Raw genomic sequence first — 20,422 nt, forward strand, 5'->3', positions numbered from 1 at the left:
GCCAGCGCACACTCACACACATAGACACACATACAGACACACACACAGATCCGGGTGGGGGGAGCGGCAGCGCGAGACAGCGCGAGCCTCCGAGAAAGCGCGAGACACGCCGGCGCGTGCAGCTCCGCGGCGGCCGCTGCGCCCCGGCTCGAGCCCCGCGCCACCCGCAGCCCGCCCGCGAGCGCCCGTCCCGGTTATTTATGCGGCGGCCGCGTCTGCTGGCTGCGGCTTCCTCCGGCCCCCCCCAGGGCGCGCCCCCCACTCGTGGCAGCAGCTGCCGGGACTCGCTCGTGGGTGTGTTGTTTGGGGGCTTCTGCCTCGGCGCCGCGGGTGCCACCTCCCGGGACGCTGCCCAGGCGTCCCAGGTCGCGGTAAGTTTCTTCGCCCTCACTCTGGCGCGCTGCACCTCCGCACCCCACCCCGTCCCAGCCACCTCCACGCCGGGCCGGGCTGCGACTTTACTCTGCTGCGCGCTCCTCCGGCGGCGGCGGCGGCGGCGGCGGCGGCGGCGGCGGCGGCGGCGGCGGCAAAGTTTAGCCCCAGCCGCTGCGCTTGGTGCGGCGGGGCGGGTGTGACATGTGTCAAATTTCGGCTCCGCGTCGGGGTCGCCTTCCGGACCTAACATCACCACTTGTTGTTCCTTTTCATTTTGCATTGTGATGGGGGAAGGGAGAATCGACAGAGGGGAGATTGCCTTTGGCTCACGTTTAATTTTTAGTTTTGAATATGCAAAATTTTGCCTCGTCCAGAGAGACCGCGGCTGGAGGAAAATGTGTGTCGAAACACCAGATGTGTGTTTGTTTACTCTTTTATTTTTATTGTTTGTTGTCTCTTCCTTCCCCTCCCTTCCCCCCTTCCCCCTGGGAGGAGAAACAACAGTAAAAACATCTGGCGGTTGGAAGCACACTATTGATCCAACTGCTGACCTTTATTTACTCAATTGGGCAAGTGCATGCTGCTCGTCCGTCTCTAAGTTAGGCGCTTCAGCGTTCATTTAAGAAGTACTTTTCTGGGAACTAGAGGCGGAGAGGGGACACAACTGTTTCTCCAGTAAAGAAACTCCTGGCCCCTAGTGATGCTTCGGGATAATGGTGCATCTTGACTGCTGCCCCCATCACGCTCTTTCCCCTGTCCACAGCACGACCCGCTTCACCCGGGATCCGTCCTAGTCTTACTTTTACTCTGCTTTGGAAAGGTCTCCTCACTCTGGGCGTAGGTTTAGGGTGAACTCGCGCCTCCCGGTTCTTTAGGGAGGGAATGTGGGAGGGGCGCGGGCACCTTGCGGAGAAAGGGAGGGCTTCTCGCTTGGCTTTTACCTGTAAGTCGGTGGAGGCCCCTGGCGAGCGGAGGGCAGTCGGTAGCTGGGGGTTGGCTTTAACCCGGGCAGAGCTCGTGTCCCGACGGCCCTTCGCGCTCGCCGCGGCTCACGTGCGGCGGCGGCTGCACGGCAGGACCCACTGGGTGGCCGGGCGCGCCGCCCGCGTGCCTCCCGCGCGCGTCTCCCCGCCCTGCAGGCCAGGACGCGCCCCGACACCCCGACCTCTGGGCGAGCGTCGTTGTGGACCCTCGCTTGTTGAGGGCGTTTGGGCCCGTCTAGAGCAGGGAGGAGAAGTTGCCCTACTATCCTCAGACTCTGAGATCTCTTAGGTAAGTCTCTCAGGGCACCTGGCGCGTGGGGTGACACCGATTAGGAGGGACCAGAGGGTAAAGACACGTGCGAGCCTGGGGCTTTTGAGAGCGCAACCGGTGCAAGTTTTGCATAGGGACGACTCCAGGGAGGCCGAACTGGACACTGGCTCCTCAGACTCCGGAATCCCCAAGGAACGAGACCCCATCTGTGTATTTGTTTATTCGGCTTTTTAAACCAACAGATTTAAACCACTTAATGGACAGCTGCTATCTGTAATGCTTATCCCCCCTCCCCCCCCCCCATTTTCTCTCACCACATGTTGCAGTCCAGTCAGTTTCTTGGTCTTGAGGATTATTCCTCGAGTACTGTTTGCTCCCAGGTGGGCTGGCATTCCGGACGTGGCCTGGGTGAGTGCTGAGGACTGGCCGGAGGGAAAAAGGGTGTGAGAGACCTGTGGGAGTGTGTAAGATGTGTACATATATAGTCATCATGGATTCAGAAGTGCTTAAAGAGCTACCTCCGCAACATGCCCAGAGTCTATTTGGAAGAATAATTAAGTAGTAGCAGGTAAGCCGAGGGGAGAAACTGACGCCCTGGTGTCAAGTAGCTGAAGTGGGACGTTTTCCAACTGGAAGTATTTGGAGAGATTAACTTTTAGAAAACAAAAGTTTGCCTGGAAGGCACCTCTTTGCATGCTCTCCTAACTCAAATAGTTTGGTTAGGCAGCCGCGGAGACAGGAGGGGTGTGTTTAATAGCAAGTCTATGTCACAGGTCAACACTGAAGCCAAGATGAGCTTTTAGACACTCTCCTCTTCAATCTTGCATCGTGCGGTACCTTGGGAAATGTTTTATGTTGTCAAGGGGCCTGTTTATCTTTTCTGTCACTATGAGTTATGGATAAGTATGTTCTCGGTGTACTGGAATTTTAAAATGTAGTGTTTGTTTAATACTGTTAATTAATTTACAGTTTGGATTTATTTGTGTATACCATTAATAAAGTGGGCATAAAGTTATGTATGTGATGATCATTAGGGTCCTAAGATTTCATTTTAGTTTAGAAGCTTTTTAAAAGTCATTTTTTCTTTCCTTCTTTCCTTCCCCTCTCCCATCCTCCCAGTTTTGTTACTTAAGGAGACCCAGGTTCAGTCCTTGTTCAATTCAGTACTTCCTTAAGAACCCCACTATTTCATTGTTACCCAAAACTGAGTGGAATAAGTGTTTAATTGTGATTGAGTTACTAACTTTTAAAGAGGAGACTGGAAACCTGATGATACATCACTGTAGGTAAGTGAGGGAGGACACTCCATTTTAAAAGATCATCCAAAAGTTCACGTTTCAGTACAAGAATGCAAGAATTTTTAAGAGTATTTTCTTTATAATTCAATTTAAGGAGTGCAGTACATGCTTTCTTTTTATATACAGATAACTAAAATGTTACAATTGCACTACAGTGGATATAGAATAATCAAAAGAAATTATATACGAATAACAATTATGAACTATTCTTAACTGTTTTTCAAAATTCCTCAACTTGCATTTTGAGATTTAGAGTGATGGACATTCTAGAATGGAATATTGTTTTCATAGAGTTCATACTCTGGAGTGGAAAGAGACCTTTAATCACATTATGACATGACTAGATTTATTAATGGTTGTATCTAAGTAAACTGTCATTGAAGTTTTATTTATTTGCACTGGTGATAGTACAGTGGTTTTGCTTTTACAAATAAAATAAATCCTTGTAATATTCTAGAAACCTAAATAGGGGGAAATTGTTGTATGTGGCACACTGTAAAAATAGGAAAAAAGGTGAACATTAAATTTACAGATAACTTTTAATGAGAAGTTCTATTCCTTTTGTACAAGCAAACATTTAAAAACACAAACCAATTCTCTTTGTAGAGCTATTAGAATTATACTTTATGAAAGTATATTTAAATATGTGAAAATATCTTCATGGTTTGACTGAGACTCATAGGGCATATAACAGTATAATGAACATAGCCAGACAAATTTACCAGACATTTTTATTTCAAGAGAAAATGTGAGGGATACAGAACTCAATTACATAAAGGGCATATTATTTGTGATATTTTTAAGGATTTATAGCTGGCTGTGCCTCATCACCCTTGTCTATTTCTGTGTTGATAGTCTCATGTTAGATCAGCTATTAGTTGTAATACTGATAGAAAACTGAATGATGGAAGTGGTCACGTATTTTCTACCTCTCTAAATTAAATCAGAAAGAAGCCATTGACTTGTAAGAGAATGTCACTGAGAAGTTCTCTTGACATCATTGTTGCTAGACAAAATTGCAAACCACCACTGAATTCAGAAATAATAACAATTTCATTGCAATTACTGAATACTAATTCTTGGCACACTCACACTGGTTTTTTTTTGCCCCTTTAACTTTGTGGTAGATGGGAGTACTCTTAGTGATAAATGAATGGATCCAAAATGTTCTAACCAGTGCCCAGATTCACACTGCCCTTTAAATAAAGAAAGCCTGTTTCTTAAATTAGGCCCAGTGAGAGCTTAAGGTTTACATAGACTTTTCAAAGTAACCTTACTTATATACCCCCTAATTCGTGGAGTTCTAACAAACTTGATCAGACCCAATCCAAAATGATAACTGCTTATTTTCTTAAGGGTCTGAAAAAGCAATACAGGTGCTTACAACTTGCCTTAAACGTACTCCAGTATTTATGATCCACAGATAATCTAGTGCCTAATTCAAATGTTATATGCCATAGTTTAGTTCTATTTTTTCTTTAGATGACATAAATATTTTCCTAGATCCAACTGTGTATTTCTTAATATACTTGGTTTCCAGTCCTATAACTTCCATAGTCTGTATAAAGTACTTTAAGTTCTTAGGTCTTTTTTTTTTTTTCCCCCATGTGGCTTGAGTCATTTTCATTGATTTTTTTATGGAGTTGTTCCAGAAGTTTAGCATCTTCATTTGTTTTTCAGAACTTCCAGGTGGACCCCATTATTGTGTTTTTCAGCACCCTAACTAGGTATAGTTTGGGGAGTTGTCTAAAAGTACCATTACTTTTTTTTTAAGTCCCACATTGTTTATGTGAAAATTCATTACTATTGAATTACATAAATACTCATATGGTAGAATATTTTTTTCCTGTAGAATATTCTTTCCTTGTAGGTATTCTTACGTATTAAAATAAATGGGCATTTACTTCCACTTGCTGATTTACTTTTGTCTTGTCATTACCTCTGATGTATTTTTGTATATATTCTTTTGCTCTGCTCAGTGTATTTATCCATCCCCCTCCCCCAAATTTCTAGACAAAACAAAAAAGGGAATAACGTTGGTGAAATATAAAGAAATATTGTGACTAATTAAGAGGTTAGTGTTAGAACATTGAGGTACTGGAGAGAGGTCCTTAAAGAAGATTTAGATTCATAATGTTCCAACACTATTCATATTAAAATGGAAAGTAAACCTATATATATGTGGTGACTTATTTTCAGTATTTTCTAAAACTTTTTTTTCTCTAAATAGATGCTTCAGCAGTTCGCCGTTTTCTCAAATATGGCATTGTTAAGAATTGGCCTAATTCTTAGGAGAATAATGTTAACTTTGTAATTGGAGTGACTAGGAATTTGTGTTTATCTATACAGGTTTTTGCCAGGCAGCTAAATTAAGAGTATCATGGCTCAAAAATGAGCTATAATGGTATCACCCCTGTTTCACTTTGAACCCTAATACTTTTTCATTTTGTAATTATTAACTTTGCTTACTCCTTACCGTATTTCTTCACCTGTCAGCTTGCTTTCTATGAACAACTGAAATTCTAAATTACACTTGCTTATATAATTTTATCTAAAATTTTATTTAAAATGCATTTTCTCTGTAAATTATCTACGAAGGGCCAGGATCTAAGCCTTTTAAATTCCTTGATATTTGAAATATGTGTTCTTGGACCTATACTCTACCAATATAAGTCTGTTTCCCATTCAGTTGTATACCTCCCTCTTCCTTCAATCCACCAAGGACTTCTAGAATATACCTTCCCATTATATTGATAAATATGTCTTCATTCCTGTCTCTGTGGCAAATTATTTTTATTAGCAAAGGCAAATAAAATTTAAATGTTGTAAAAGTATATGGCTGTGAAGCAAATGAATCCCCAGGGGTTTAAAAGCTCTCAGCAGTTTTAGTTTATTAATGTTGCTTAATTTCTCTTGATTTCTATCTTGGAAGGCTTAAAATATACTATGTGGAGGATAATGTTGATTTAAAATTTATTTAAGTTTTTAGTGTTTCTTTTTAAAGATCTATCTAACATAAGCCTAAAAGATTTATGCCATGAGAATGTTACACTTTTTTTTTTTAAAGGAAGTTAAGGAAATTTACTTTGAGTTCCTCAAATAAAGCATACTACTAGAAATAGTGTAAAGTTTTTCTGGTATTCATTTCTTTCTTAACTTTTATAATGGCATTTTCTGTCAAAGTTTTTTGTATTATTTTAGTTTTGTATCATTTTGGTAGACATACACAGCTACAGCCATCATTTTACAACTTTATCTCAGTTTAAGAAAAAACAAACTTTCTTAAAGTGAATTTTAGGGGGTAAGAAAAAAATCAGCGGTAGACATATTTCAGAGAAAGCATTTATAAAATTTCTCACTGGCAGATAGCGAGGAGAAACTTATAGTACACTAATCCAAATAGCTTAACATCTTAGCATATGTAGACTGTCATAAAATCATCTCATTTAAAAAAAAAAAAGATCCCCAACATCTTTAAGGACTATTCCTCACCATTACTTCACCCAAAGTTATGTTCCAGGATTTAGTTGATCTATATCTGTATGCCTGTAGCTAACTCTTCACTTCCTTTTTTGTCATCCCCCCCCCCCCTTTCTGAGTCTGCCTTTAGTTTAGGTAAGTGCCTCCCCTCATCCCCCAAGCTCGTTTTATACATCTAGTTAGTACCACCACTGGTACCAATCTGATCAGGTAGACCATCATCTCCTACCTGAGTTGTTGGCAGTAGCTATTTATTTATCTCCCTTCTCTCTCTAGGCAACACAGTCCGTTCTCCACACAGCAGAGTGATCTTTTAAAAATATGTGATTATGTCACTCTTTTCTATAAACCGTCCAATAGCTTATGTCCCTGAGAATAAAAGACAAAGACCTTACATAAGTCCATGTTATTTGACCCCTGTTACCTATCTGACATTCTTTCCTAACATTTTCCTCTTATTCAGTCAACTCTAGACATACCGGCTTCCTTGATATTTCTCAAAACAAGATAAGCTGATTCCCACCACAGATTTTTTTCTGTGTTCTCTGTCTGAAATGCTCTACACTCAGATATCTTCATGGGTTTCATGTCTCTGCTCAAACATACCCTTTTTAGAGAAGCCTTCTCTGACTGTCGTATATAAAATAACAAATACTCATTGATCATGCGTTGTCACCTTTACCCAACATTAATTTTCCCCACAGAACCATCATCAGCTGACATTTAAAAACGTTGTTTATTTATCACGTTTTCCTGATGAGAAAGTGTATTGCAGGGAGCCAAGGATTTTGTGCGTTCACCGTTCTAATCCAATGCGTAGAACAGTGCTTGGCACTAGGTTGCAGCTATAAAACTAAATATTGAATGAAAGAATGGATGAGTTGTCAGAGGGCCAAGAAATTACTTCTGACTATATCATTAACTCACTTTTTGTGTAGCTGCAATTGCTTTTCACCTTCCTTTTTCCTTTTCACTTATTTTATACCATGTCACATTTGGTATACCATGTTCACTACTGTATTGACCAAGACATGGCTCCCCTCTCAGGTGAATACACTTCAAGTTCAATATTTTCTATCTCTATTTTATTCTGATCTGAGAAACAATAGTATACTTAGCTTTTGAAAGGTGTGAATGGATGTTTTTCTTTCTGGGCAACAACAAATGCTCAATAGTTGAGTGCTTCCATGTAATAATACTTAGGACAGTCCAAATGACGTTTCATCATATATTTCATAATCACATCTTAATATGAATAATATAAATAATGTCTATAGATATTTCTAATGGCTACATTATGAACACAACATTGGCATACCAAGTATTTCTGAGATTGTCTGTGGGGAAGAATAGGAGGAAATGGGTTAAGCCAAGGTCTCTTCTGAAAACCTTTAGATTTAGATGGCTTTCCTCTCTGTGTTGGCACACACACCATAAGTTTACAACTTCTCTTTTGCCTCATTCTTTCAGCATCTACACTCAAACAGAGCAGATTGAGTACTTATGAGTTTTGGAAGGCCCATCTCTCCAAATTTAAAATCTCACTCTTGACCTTGCCCAAATTGCTTTTGGACATCTGTAACTAAGGTATGAATAAGTGATACAGCTCTCCATAAAACATCGTACATATTTACAGATTCTTTTGCTTTTTAAGTTTTTATTTAAATTCCACTTAGTTAACATACAGTATAGTACTAGTTTCAGGTGTACTGTATCACTATAGCCAATACTTCCATTCAGCCCCCAATGCTCCTCACAAGTATACTCCAGAATCCCCATTGATTTTTTTCTTCCAAACCTAATGCTCTATAGATCTCCTTCCCACATATTATGTCCATATTTGGAATATGCAGTAACTCGTTCAGGAATTTTATTTGAAATACCTTGAGAATAGAGAAACGCATTTATCATCTTTTGTATTGATGTTAAAGGAGGAGGTCCTCTTTGCCTCTTCTCATTTTTCTTTTTCTCTCTTCCTTCCTGCAGACTGAATTATGAAATCTTTCAACATCATTCTGATATTTTATTATACCATCAGTGAATATGTAGCCCTCGGAAAACTGTGAAGCAAGGCAAAGTGGGTTTTTGTTACATAATTACCCCAGTTTCCCGTTAAAAAAAATTAATAACTTCTCCTCCTCTCCTGCTCCTTACACACCCACTGCCCTCCATGCTGCCATTTGGCTACTCCAAGTTCCAATCCTTTCCTTGTCTTGAGAAGGAAATTTTATATTAAAGTACTTCTTTAGTAATAATGCATTTTAGAATGCGAATGAAGATAGATCCTTCTGGAAAGTATAATTATTACCACAGCTAGTAACATAGATGCTTGGTTTACTATGCAGAGTTCCATGGTAAGTGCCAGGAGACCTGCATTCTGGAACTTGGTCGGTCTGTAACTGTTGTGTGATGGTGGGTGGGTTAGTTCCTCCAAAATGAAAAGGAGCATGAATTGGTTTTTAGGTTACTTTCAACTCAAATCTTTTTTGAAATATGTAGAATCAAATATGAAGCTATGAATCAAATTTGAAGCTTCAAAATTGAAGCTATGAATTTGTCCTTACTACCATAAACACACACATAAGAAATGAATGGAAGAAAACGACCACTTCCTAAAATAAAAACAATTAAAACTAATTAAAACTAACAACAATTACCACACGTAACTTTGCTTATGAAGCTCAGGGGAGCTCAGTTAAAATTTAAGAGTAATTTTTTCTACTATTGTAGCGCATTGGGCATTTTCACACCGCTTCCCCCCATCTCCGTCAGGAATGGAGCCTCCTCTTGTTTAACCAGAAAGCTCACACTTCAGAGAAGGGAGAGTGCATGTGAGGGTGATCATGCTTGGGCTAAGAAGAATAAATAACCACCTGGCGTTCTCTCCCCTGAGGTGCGTCATTAACTTTCCCCAATATTAATTTCTTCACAATTTTGCCTGGTCCTGTGCTCATTCATATATTTAGCTCGAAGTGTCACCAGTCCAGAAATAAGATGTGGAGTTGGATAAGCTGTTTGATAAACTTTGTCTTTTAAAATTAGAGCTCCCCTTTTTGATGGACTTCACACACACAGACATACATTTTTAGAACCCACATAAAATGTCGGGCTGCCACATGGTCCAGCCTATGCATTGTGCGGCATTAAAGGAAACACAACTCCCAGCTGTAGGAATACTACATGTCTTTGCTGTAGTTTGGCTTAAAGGGAGTGACACGGTTTTATACAGTGTGCCACATAGGAAGTTTTGCCCCAAATCTCTTGAGGCGTCTTTCTTCTTCTCCTGGGCACTGCTAAAAAGTTTTTAGAGCCTCATCTAGATCATTCCTCTATTGCTTTGCTGCCCCATCCCCCAGTTGTGCAGCACATACATCATATCAACTATACACACCCCGTGGAGTGTGCCATCCAATGCAAAGTGTGGTCCCTTTCTTTATTCTGGCTGCTTTTCTTGTGGCGATCAAGGTTTGTCTTTATGCAGACGAACAAGGAGAACAGCAACAAAGCATTCTTCTCCGAATGTAAAGGATTATAAATTGTGGTAGGTTTTAGCTGTGATGTAAGCTTGCAGACGTTCCCATTTCAATTTTACCTTGTCATATGTTACTGAGAATGCATATTCCTGTAACTAAAAATATAATTCATTGGACGGCTTGACTTTGTGTTGTCCCATATACCACAATTTTAAATCTATAATTTTGATCAATTTGTAATATTTCTTTCTTTCTGGGAAAGTATGCTTTTAAGTGAAGTTCTAATTCTTTGCTGTTTTGTAATTTTTAAGAATGTCAAACTATCCCACGCCCTACCTGTCTGTTGCTCCTACCGTTCCACAAACAGAAGAAAGGCAATGTCGTTTGTTATGTCTATTGGTATTTGATTTTACAAATCTATTCTCTTTGGTATCCTTCTGATTGTATCGTGAAAATATGTTGTTTCCACTAGGCTGCAACAGTGCCAGATTCTAAAATATGACTAAGTACATGCTTACTCATATTACTGTATTAAAAGGAACATTGTTGTTACAAGTTTTGTTTTTATTTTGAGAGACAACTTGTTTTTCTGACTATATGAGATCAAATTTTAAGTGCAGATGTACAATGAAAGAGAATATATGGTAACAAGCTATGAATACATAACTAACAAAAATATTTAATGTTTATTTTCTTATTTCTAGGATTATGTTTCTTATGAGAGTATGTTTAAGAGATGGAATGTGGATGAATAATTTTATTTTTACATGTGAACTCTTCATTGGAAGTAAAAAATGTATTTGATTGTTTTTAAAAACCTATTTGGCTATACATTTGACATTTCACTCTAAAAATAAAGTATTGGTGGGACACCTGCATGGCTCAGTTGGCTGAATGTCCAACTCTTGATTTCGGCTCAGGTCACGATCTCATTGTTGGTGGGTTTGAGCCCCGCATTGGGTTCTGTGCTGATAGTGCAGAGCCTGCTCGGGATTCTCTCTCTCCGTCTCTCTCTCTGCCCTTCCCCCACTTGTGTGCTCGCTCTCTCTTTCTTTCTCAAATTAATAAAATAAAATTTAAAAAAAATAATAAGATATTGGTTATCATACTGTAGAAATGATTCTGGTAATTTTTTCTCCTTTTATTGTGTCTTATTAATGACACACTATTTTAATTATTTATCTTTATAAAATTATTTTAAGCTCTTTAGTTTCTTTCTATTTTTAATCAAAGATAATTTACGTATGACAAAATTAACCCCTTTTTAGTGTAAAGTTCTGTATATTTTAACAAAATCATGTTACAGAATTTTTCCATATGGTTTTTAGTCAGCCTTTTTTCCTCATCTTCTAGGCCCTGGTAACCATTGATCTGTTTTCTGTCCCTATAGTTTTGTTCTCTCAAGTCTGCTTTTTTTTTTTTTTAAGGCAAATTTTACACTGTATAAATTTATGGTGTCTAGTGTGTTACTTTGATGTGTTTATATATCATAACATGATTGCCATTGTAGTGACACTTATCACATTACATAACTGTAGTGCCACATTGTTGTCTATATCCCATATACAGTAGATCTCTATGACTTGTTTATAAGTAAGTTGCAAGTTTGTACCCTTAAGTGACATTAATCTTAATCCCTAACACCCCATCCCAGAGTAACCACCATTTTAGTTGGTGTTTTATAAGTGTGGCTTTTTCAGATTGTATGTAAGAATCAGTACTTGTCTTTGACTTATCTCACTTAGCATAATGTGCTCAGGGTCCACCCATGCTGTCACAAGTGGCAAGATACCCTCCTCTCCTATGGCTGAATAATATTCCATTGTATACATATACCACATTCAAGTCTATCTTACAAATAGAATCATACAGTGTGTAGCCTTTGAGTTAGGCTTTTTTCACTTTAATTGTATGCATAATGCATATATGCACATATAATACCTTGGTCTTGCATATAGTGATGCAAATGAATAATGCATATGAGATTCATTTATATTGTTGTGGTGTATCATGTTTGCCTTTGCAATAATGCAGTTGCTTGTTCCTGTCATAATTTTTTCTGAGTTTAGAATTCTCTTTTTTCATTCAAATATATTTTTATTTATTTTTTTAATTACATTTTTATATAGCCTCAGATTTTATTTTGCCTTATAAGTTGGCATGGCTTATAAGTAAGAGACTTTACTGGGAGGTCATTTCTAAAAATTAATTTTGGGGTCTTCACCATAGTTCTCTTCCCTCATTCCTGCTCCCACCCCCAGTCTCTCTTGCTTTCAAACTTGCTTTCCTTGTTTCCATAGGAGTTCACTGGTCATGTCTTTTCACTCCTTGTCATCCATTTGATTGGAAGATCTAAGATCCATTCAGGTAGCTAGTTCTTAAAGAAGAAAGAAGTTTGTCATCAGTTGTTTCATAATGTTTTGTCATTTATTCATTCCCTTGTTTATTCCTCAGTTACTGATCATCCACCAATTTATGCAAATGGCAAAAGAAGTAAGAAGAATCTAAGAATCCTAGAAATAAAAAGATCCTTTCAGATCATGAAATTCATTTTCCATTCTCCCTTCCAAGTCAGATGGGAGACGGGGCTAGGGTTTACTCTCCAGGAGCCTCTGTCAAATGCCAATGGCCTGTAGTGTATGGAAAGGGAACAATCAAAGAGGTAAATCAGAGAGGCAGGTTGGGTGCTAAGAACAAATTGTCAGTTTGAAGGGGCTAGCTGGGCTGAAATGGAACAGAAACCAGGGAGTGAAAGACAGGAGTGAAAATAGACAAGAAGCCTGGAGTAACTTCCTGTGCAATGGCTTTTTTTCAGACAAGAAGTGAGCAGTGAAAAGACTTCTGAATGTGAAGGAGGTAGTCCCCAAGGCCATAAACCTGGCAAGTGGCTTTCAAAAACTTCCACGAATGAAAAGTTTGTTATCTTTACATCCAAGATTTGAAAAACTTTAATTGTTAAAAAGTTCTTCCTTACGTTGAATTGGGATCAGTTAGCCATTGTTTCCAGCTCTACCCTTTGGATTTGCACAGAGTATTTCACGTTGATAACTTTGTAGATGTCTGAAAGTTTTCATTTCTAATAAATCTTTCCTTTCTTAGGCTAAAGAAGTCAAGTTTCTTCTCTTATACCTTATATAATATTTGGATGTATTTCATTCCTCACAGTTCTGATAACTCTCCTCTGAGTATGCTTCCGTTTGCCAAAGTTTTCCTTTAAAATGTACCCAGAGCTAAATACCAAACCAAGAGTGTTGCCTGACCAACATAGAACACAGTGAAAATTTGTCTCCATTTTTTTCCTTCAATCTAATAGCGATTCATTTTTTTAGTCATGTTACATTTTTACTAAATTTTAAATTAATTTTAGATAAGTTGCATGAATATACAATTTGAAGAGTTTATTTTAAAAATAGGATTTATATGGCTTTTAAATTCTTTGTTTCTTTGTTTCTTTCTTTGTTTCTTTGTTTCTTTCTTTGTTTTTTTGTTTCTTTCTTTGTTTCTTTCTTTCTTTCTTTCTTTTGGAGAGAGGAAGAGCACAAGTAGGGGAGAAGGGCGGGGTGGGGGGAGGGTGGAGAGAGAGAGAGAGAGAGAGAGAGAGAGAGAGAGAGAGAGAGAATCTTAAGCAGGCTGCACATGGAGCCTGATGCGGGGCTCGATTCTATGACCCTAGAATCATGACCTGAGTGGAAATCAAGAGTTGGACGCTCAATGGACTGAGCCACCCAGGCACCCTTTAAATTCTTCTTTTATAGTTCAGTTATTCAACATGTCAGGATCTAAAAAAAAATTCCTGCTTCTATTATCTTTGTTAGCAATTGTGTCATCCATAATCTTGATTAATACATTTTATAGTTCTATTCAATTATTTATAAAAATATTGAGCAGAACAGGGTTAAGAATGGAACCTTTACTAAAGTTAGTGAACGTGGAGTCTTTCACTTATCATTGATCCTTTGGATGTGGTTATTTACCCACCTATATACATTTGAAATTAATCATAATAATGGCTAGCATTCTTTGAGCAGTTAGTTTCAATAAGCATTCTCTAATCAGTTTGTATGCATTAATTCATTTAATCTTCATGATACCTCTATAAGGAGGTACTGTTATTTTCCCATTTTACAAATGGCAAAGCTGAGTTGTGGAGGATATGAAATTTTATTCTATTTGCAGGTTAACAAATTAGCCAGCCAGTGCTTTATAGATGCTTGTGGAAGACACACAACTTTGGGGTCAGAGACAGAGCTTTATTACCTCTGGTACAGTCAGCAGTGTGAGTTTTTTTGTTTTTTGTTTTGGTTCTTTGTCCCCCTGCCCCACTCCGTCCCACAGGAGTTCTGTAGAGTGGCTCAGATTCATGCTGCACACTTGGTGAGTTGTATCACCCATGAGGAATGCCAAGTTTAGGAACCCAGATCTTTTATAATGGGCTGTAAGTAAACTTTTCTTTTGTTCCATAGGGAGATACTATTTCTGTCTTCAAAGGCTATTTGCTATACAAACATTTGTGGAAAGACAGTCCAGAACAAAAACTGCCAGTGCCTTTGCTCACAAAACATGCAGACACTTCAGAGACCCATGAAATTTGCCTCTTATCCCAGATATTAAGAAATTCCCCCAAAGTTACACAAATAGTAAGTGGACTTACCCCAAGTTGGCCATGAGAGACTTTTCTCTATATTTTTCTTGGTCCAGCTATTATACAGCTAATGCATTTCTTTGATTCACTCATATAGTAGCGTGTCAGAAAAGGAAACAAGGTTTGGCATGGCTTATTTTTAACAAATCCATGGCAGGTTTTTTTAAAAAAAAATTTAAGTGCTCACAAACCATCTGTTTAGTAACCTGTTCTAGTTTTGTTGGGGAATAATGTCAAGATCACTGATCTTCATTTTCTAGAATCCTTTTACCTTAAAAAAATAAAACAGTATTTGCCCCTCTTAGGTGCTATGTCCTCTCTCCTGTTATTTGTAACTCTTTCAAGGTTATCAGCTATCATTCTGTTATAACATTTACTTTTTAATACCCTGAGATTGTAATCCGTTGGTCATGTATACATGAACTTATTTACAGTGACTCATTGTTCTCTTATTAATTCCTGAGCTTTGATTCTTTATTAATCATATTTGATTTTCCATTTTAGGTTTCAACACATTCCTTTTTGGTGGAGAATGTAAAAACCACCTAAGATTCATCTCAGTTATCTGATAGTATACCACGGTCATCAGACAGTAGGCTCATGTCTTCTTTAACATTTTTTCCAGTATCTAAATAAGATCTTGAAGTGTTCTTAGATTTTTTGAGGGTTTGGAGGGGGTTGCTTCAGCCCATTACAAGTATTTATTAAGGCATTGAGTCATGTTTCTGGACCATTCCTTGCTATGGTAATATTACTTATGAGGTCAAATAATGCCTGTGTAACTCTGATTTTTTAGCTATTTTCTAATTTTTTTTTCCTCTTTTTAGTGCCTTCTCAGGCTGACTGTAGGGCCATAAGTGCACTTTCAGTAATTCATAATTTCAGTAGATATTTATCCCAAGCCATTTCTTATTTGCCAAGCTGTCATATATATGAGGAGCTGGCAAATTTTTTCTGTAAAAGACTAGAGAGTAAATATAAGCTCAGTGGGCCATAGGTCTCTGCCGCAGTCGTTCAACTCTGCCATTGTAGTATACAATGAACAACATGAACAATATTGAACAATATTGTTATGAACAATAACTAAGAATGTGGCTGTGTGACAGTAAGGTTTGTTTATATACACTAAAGTTTGCATTTTCATGTTTCATATTTCATATCATTTTCATATTTCACAAAATATTCTTTTGATTTTTATTCAACCATTTGAAACTGTAAAAACCATTCTTACCTAACAGACTATCCAAAATCAGGCTCTGAGTCACATTTAGCCTATCGACTATATTTTGCTACACACACAGACACACACAACACAGTTATTCATATAAATATAGACTTATCGTTTTTACTTCCGTTACAAAAATCCATGCCACATTTATTCACTGGCTTGGAATTATGACCTTAAAATTGACATGGACTTCTAAGAGTTCTGTGACAAGATCTTTCATGATAGTTCTTCCCTTTTCATTGCTATTAAGGTCAAAGTAGTAATTTTCCTCATTGCTTTTTAAGCCTTCAGAGAGAAGAAATTATTTGTATGTCAGTAATTTATTAGGTGCTCAATATTGTCATTATTAGTATCACAGTATAAATCTAGATAATAAAGTACAGTGACCAGCCGAGTCATCAAAGGGTCTAGGTAGTGAACCAAGAATGTCTTTCACATTTTTCAGAGGTCAGGGCAAAACAAAGATGTCAGGAAGGTTCTGAGACAGGTAGAAGAGTCATGAATCATGAAGAATCACAACTAGTAGAGGCAACTTTAGTTTGAGACAAAGCTTTGGCACAACCAGAACCTTTTCTATACACTGGTAAGTGAGGATATGGGCAGACCAAACGTGAGGATACAGTTAGATGTAGAGTGATGTAGATTAGATTACAGATCAGATGTAGAGTGAAGTCTTTGGCTGGAGTGTCAAATTTGAAAACTGGTCACATCAGTGCCCTCCATCAGTCAGATGACTGTTTAACTAGGTTTGCTCCTGTGTCTTTGCGTAAAGAGGATTTCCTACTATATTTACTTATGGTGACCCTGTAGCTAGGTTTTTCTGCTTATGTGTTCTGGCATTTCTTTATTTGTATTTTTTAAGTTAACTAAAGCTAATCTTGCAGAGTCTGTCTTGGGGAGTGCTTCTGTACTTATTTTTGGTGTAAACTTTGTAGATTACATAGTTTCAGCTGGAGGAGATGAGAAGATGGATGAAAAGACTAAGAATGAGGAATAGTTCTTTTCCTTGATGTTCTTTCTTCCTTGCTATGGGCAAGTCCACAAATCTCTCTCAGTAGCTAGTAGACTGCCAGAATCTTTTTTTTTTTCCTTCAGAATACACATCTCTCTTTTTGACAGGAGGCCTGATTTGAGGTAACATTTGTTGCTTTATCATATGAAAGAGTTGTGTATTGAACAACATCATTTCTTTATTTTTTTTCTTGGAATTTTAATCCTTTTTTGTTTCCACTGTTCACTGTTTTGACTAAGCAGTTTGTGATTTTTGATGCCCACCTAACTCAAAATACCCTTTTCTCCTAACATTTCCCTGTGACCTCATCTTGAATTCTCCTTGTTTTCTGTAACCTAAAGGTACTTATGTGAACTCTTTTCTTACCATTTTAAGGCATAGAGAACATTCCTCTGCCTCATGATACTGTATTTCCTTGTGAGATATTTTAGTTCAGAATTATACGAATGTTATATTTCTGAGTATTAAAAATTTTTGGTTTGCTGGCCTAGGTGGTTGCCATCATCTTGAATGAGAGCCCTTTTGAAAAGAATGTACTGCTTTACCAAAGTCATCATCCGAATCACTTTCAGAAGAGAGAGGTTTCAAATAAAGCAAGAAAAATACAGGCAAATCTCTTTTAGAGTTAAGACAACAATAAGTGAAATATTTATGAGCCAGGGCTTGGCTGTAAGAGAAAATACAGACAAGCCTGTGGTTTCATTACATTACTTACAGGATTTGTGTGACCTAAAAAAAAAAAAAAACGGAAAGTGCAAAAGGACCTAATGCAGCCAGGTATGGGGGCTGCTGGGATATGCATCGCTAATGAACTATTCTGGTCTTCCTCAGAGAGTGAGGTGTTCTTTTGATGTTTTTTGAAAATGTTAATTGCGAATGATGAAATACAACTGGAGGAAAAAAATACTGTTCGATGACATAGTTGATATAAATTTAAGACAACTTTAGTTAAAAAACTATTAATATGTATATTTGTAGCCTTTATTTCTGTAAATAAAGAGCTGTATTTATTTGTGGCTTTTAATCCCATTTTCAACAAAACGTTTAGTCATTTTGACTAGTTCTTAATTTAAATTTCAGTAAGTGGTGGTAAAAGTTAAAGTAAGTTTAGAGTGTTTTTGAATGTGGCAGTTGAATGCTCCTCTGGAAAGTACGTAGGTAAAGTAGGACACACCAAGCTAAGTACATTATTAGTTGAGGAAATTGTCTTTACTGCCAGAAGTTAGAAACATTTATTCAAATAGAGATCTAATATGTTTGCACGTGGTAAGTTTATAAAATGTTTTAGATGAAGCTGTTGCGGATGTATAAATGTATAAGTGAAACATTCGTTTGAGATAATTTTGCTGGTTATAAGAATTATTTGGGGAAAGCTGTTAAAATGCTTATTTGCAGGTCTGACATGAATTACTCTGACTCAGTAGTCTGGAGAGGGGTTGGGGTTAGGAGTCTGCATTTTTAGAAAATACCGTACATGATTTAAATAAGGTGGTATGAAGACCATGCTTTTGGAAACAGTGGAGTAAAATATTATATGGCATTTCTAAAGCATTTTGGGGGGGAATATAGGGAATCGAAATGAAACCCAAACTCTACTGGTCATCAGAAATAAAATTGTGACTTAGAATATAAAATATATAACTATTCCTATGAGAGTACATTAATAATCTCTAAAGATCTAATGAAGAGTTTTACTTCTGGTATTTTTCTTGATCCAGTGAGCATTTTGAATTACTATTACTCATCTGAAAACAAAACTACAATGTCACATCCGGAAAACAAATTGTAGGAAGGAGAGAATACTATTAACTTCCTCTAAAGACAGAGACAAAGAAGTTTGGGGGGGGGCGGGGAAGAGAGAGAGTAAGAGAGAGAGAGAAAAATATAGGTAGAAGTAGTTGTGTTGGGTACCATTTAAAGCCTGGGATGTTGGTCAAGTTGTGTGTAAGTTGCTTCCGTGACATTTCAGTTGCAGTAAGGTTTGCTTTTGCTTCATTGAGCTGAACTTATGCATTATCAAAGTGGTTGGCTTAAAATTACAGAAAATAAAATGAAGATTATCTAAAGAATTTCAGTAAGTCTTTTTCAGTCAAATGTATTTGAAGCGTAGTAAGCCATCCACAGTTTGTCAGTTGGCTATTTGGAATTGGGAGTAATAATTCTCACAGAAAGAGAATATTCTAAACATTGATTAATTTACAATGGGAAAATTGATAGGAAATTATGTTCTAATACTGTCTTGAATACAGAGAATTGATTTAGCTTATTTATTTTAAATGCTTGTGGTTTGTACAGCCTAGTTCAAAAAACTCTTCCCAGCCAGCTCTGGGATGTTTTTTTGTTTTGCAAATTCTCCACCTCCTCAGAGAAGGTCTTAATCACCTGGTTTCTTTCTGAACCTAGTTCCTCCAGCCTCCCTCAGGAAATGGGTCTTCTCATACAGTTGACAGAGAGAAAGAAAAATTTGAGGTACAGCTTTGGGTTTGGGGGTGAGCTAGACACCCCAAAGTTCTAATTGTATAGGATGGCTGATGAAGAAGGTAGAAAAGGAAATAAAGGAGGAAGGAAATGGAAAAAGGACTATCTTACCTTTGGGCTAGCAGTAAGTGTGCTGCCTGTATAGTCTTGGGGTCACAGTTTTGTAGCGGGGGAAAGTGATTTGGTCACAGACCCTATCTTCAGCAGACAGCCAGCTGGAGTGCTTGGGCAGTGCAGGGATCAAGAGCCAGAACCAGTTGGTTAATAATCCTCACTCTAAGAGCACAAACTCTCTTAACCAGCCAGAACAAAGCCAAACAAAAAGGCCTGGGAAACAAAAGTGAGTCTGCTAATCTTTTTATTGCTGAATTCAGATACTTACCCAAAGTTCTGTAATGACCTGACAATGGACACATGAATAGCAGTACTAGCATTTCATATTTGTGAAACATTTTATAGCTAATAAGGCTCTTATATTATCTAATTGGATCATTAAACTAATTCTGTAAGATAATTAAGGCAGATATTATATTACAAGATCTCTGCAGATGAGGAAATACTAGCAATTATTATTTACCCAAGGTTATATAGCTACTATATAGTGAAGCCAAGAGTGAGTCATCTCCCTCTCCCTAGACTACTGCTCTTTCCTCTGTGTATACCACATTTCTTCTCATGGATTGGACATCTGAATCTTCAGAATGCCTCTTAGATGTTAACTGCCTGGAGGGCAAAGGCAATGTCTTCTATTCCTTTTGTAGTTCTTTGTAGCATGAGTGCACACAGTGGAGGCCCAGCAGGAATATTTGTCAACTAAGATGTGGGTTTGACATCATGGCAAGAGGAGGGCTTGGCATTAGACAGACGGAGAGCAAATCCTAGGCTCAGCCCCATGCTGGCTGTGTGATCTTGGGCAAATTATCTGATCTCTGAACCTAAATTTTTCATTGTAAAATATGGATGAAAATTCTATTACTTGTATGAACTAAAAATATTTTTAAAGATCTCCACACAGCAGCTGCCAGATAGTAGATGCCTTCCCTTCAGTGTTTAGCACTGATCTTATTTATGACTGCCTTTTTTTCCTAGCTCCTCCTTCCACTTTTTTTTTCCTTGAAAGAATATTTTGTTTGTCAGCTATACTTTGTATGTTTTTCATCTTAAACAGTGCTAGGGTGCCTG

At 37.9% G+C, this 20,422-nt stretch overlaps 1 protein-coding gene across 9 annotated transcripts in view; it reads left to right on the forward strand.

Moving 5' to 3' along the window:
• Window positions 1-240: 240 nt before the first annotated feature.
• FOXP2 (forkhead box P2) overlaps window positions 241-20,422 on the forward strand; it is a 565,307-nt gene continuing 545,125 nt past the window's right edge. For 7 of the 9 annotated variants that reach the window (XM_045041043.1, XM_023240626.2, XM_045041055.1 and 4 more), the window contains exon 1: window positions 241-371. The gene's annotated coding sequence lies outside the window, so the exon portion shown is untranslated. Of the gene's footprint in view, window positions 372-1,514; window positions 1,648-20,422 lie in introns of those variants that run through there. The other 2 variants (XM_045041045.1, XM_045041042.1) reach the window with 2 other exon arrangements.

The sequence above is a fragment of the Felis catus genome, chromosome A2, assembly GCF_018350175.1.
Source record: "Felis catus isolate Fca126 chromosome A2, F.catus_Fca126_mat1.0, whole genome shotgun sequence".
Taxonomy (NCBI): Eukaryota; Metazoa; Chordata; class Mammalia; order Carnivora; family Felidae; genus Felis; species Felis catus.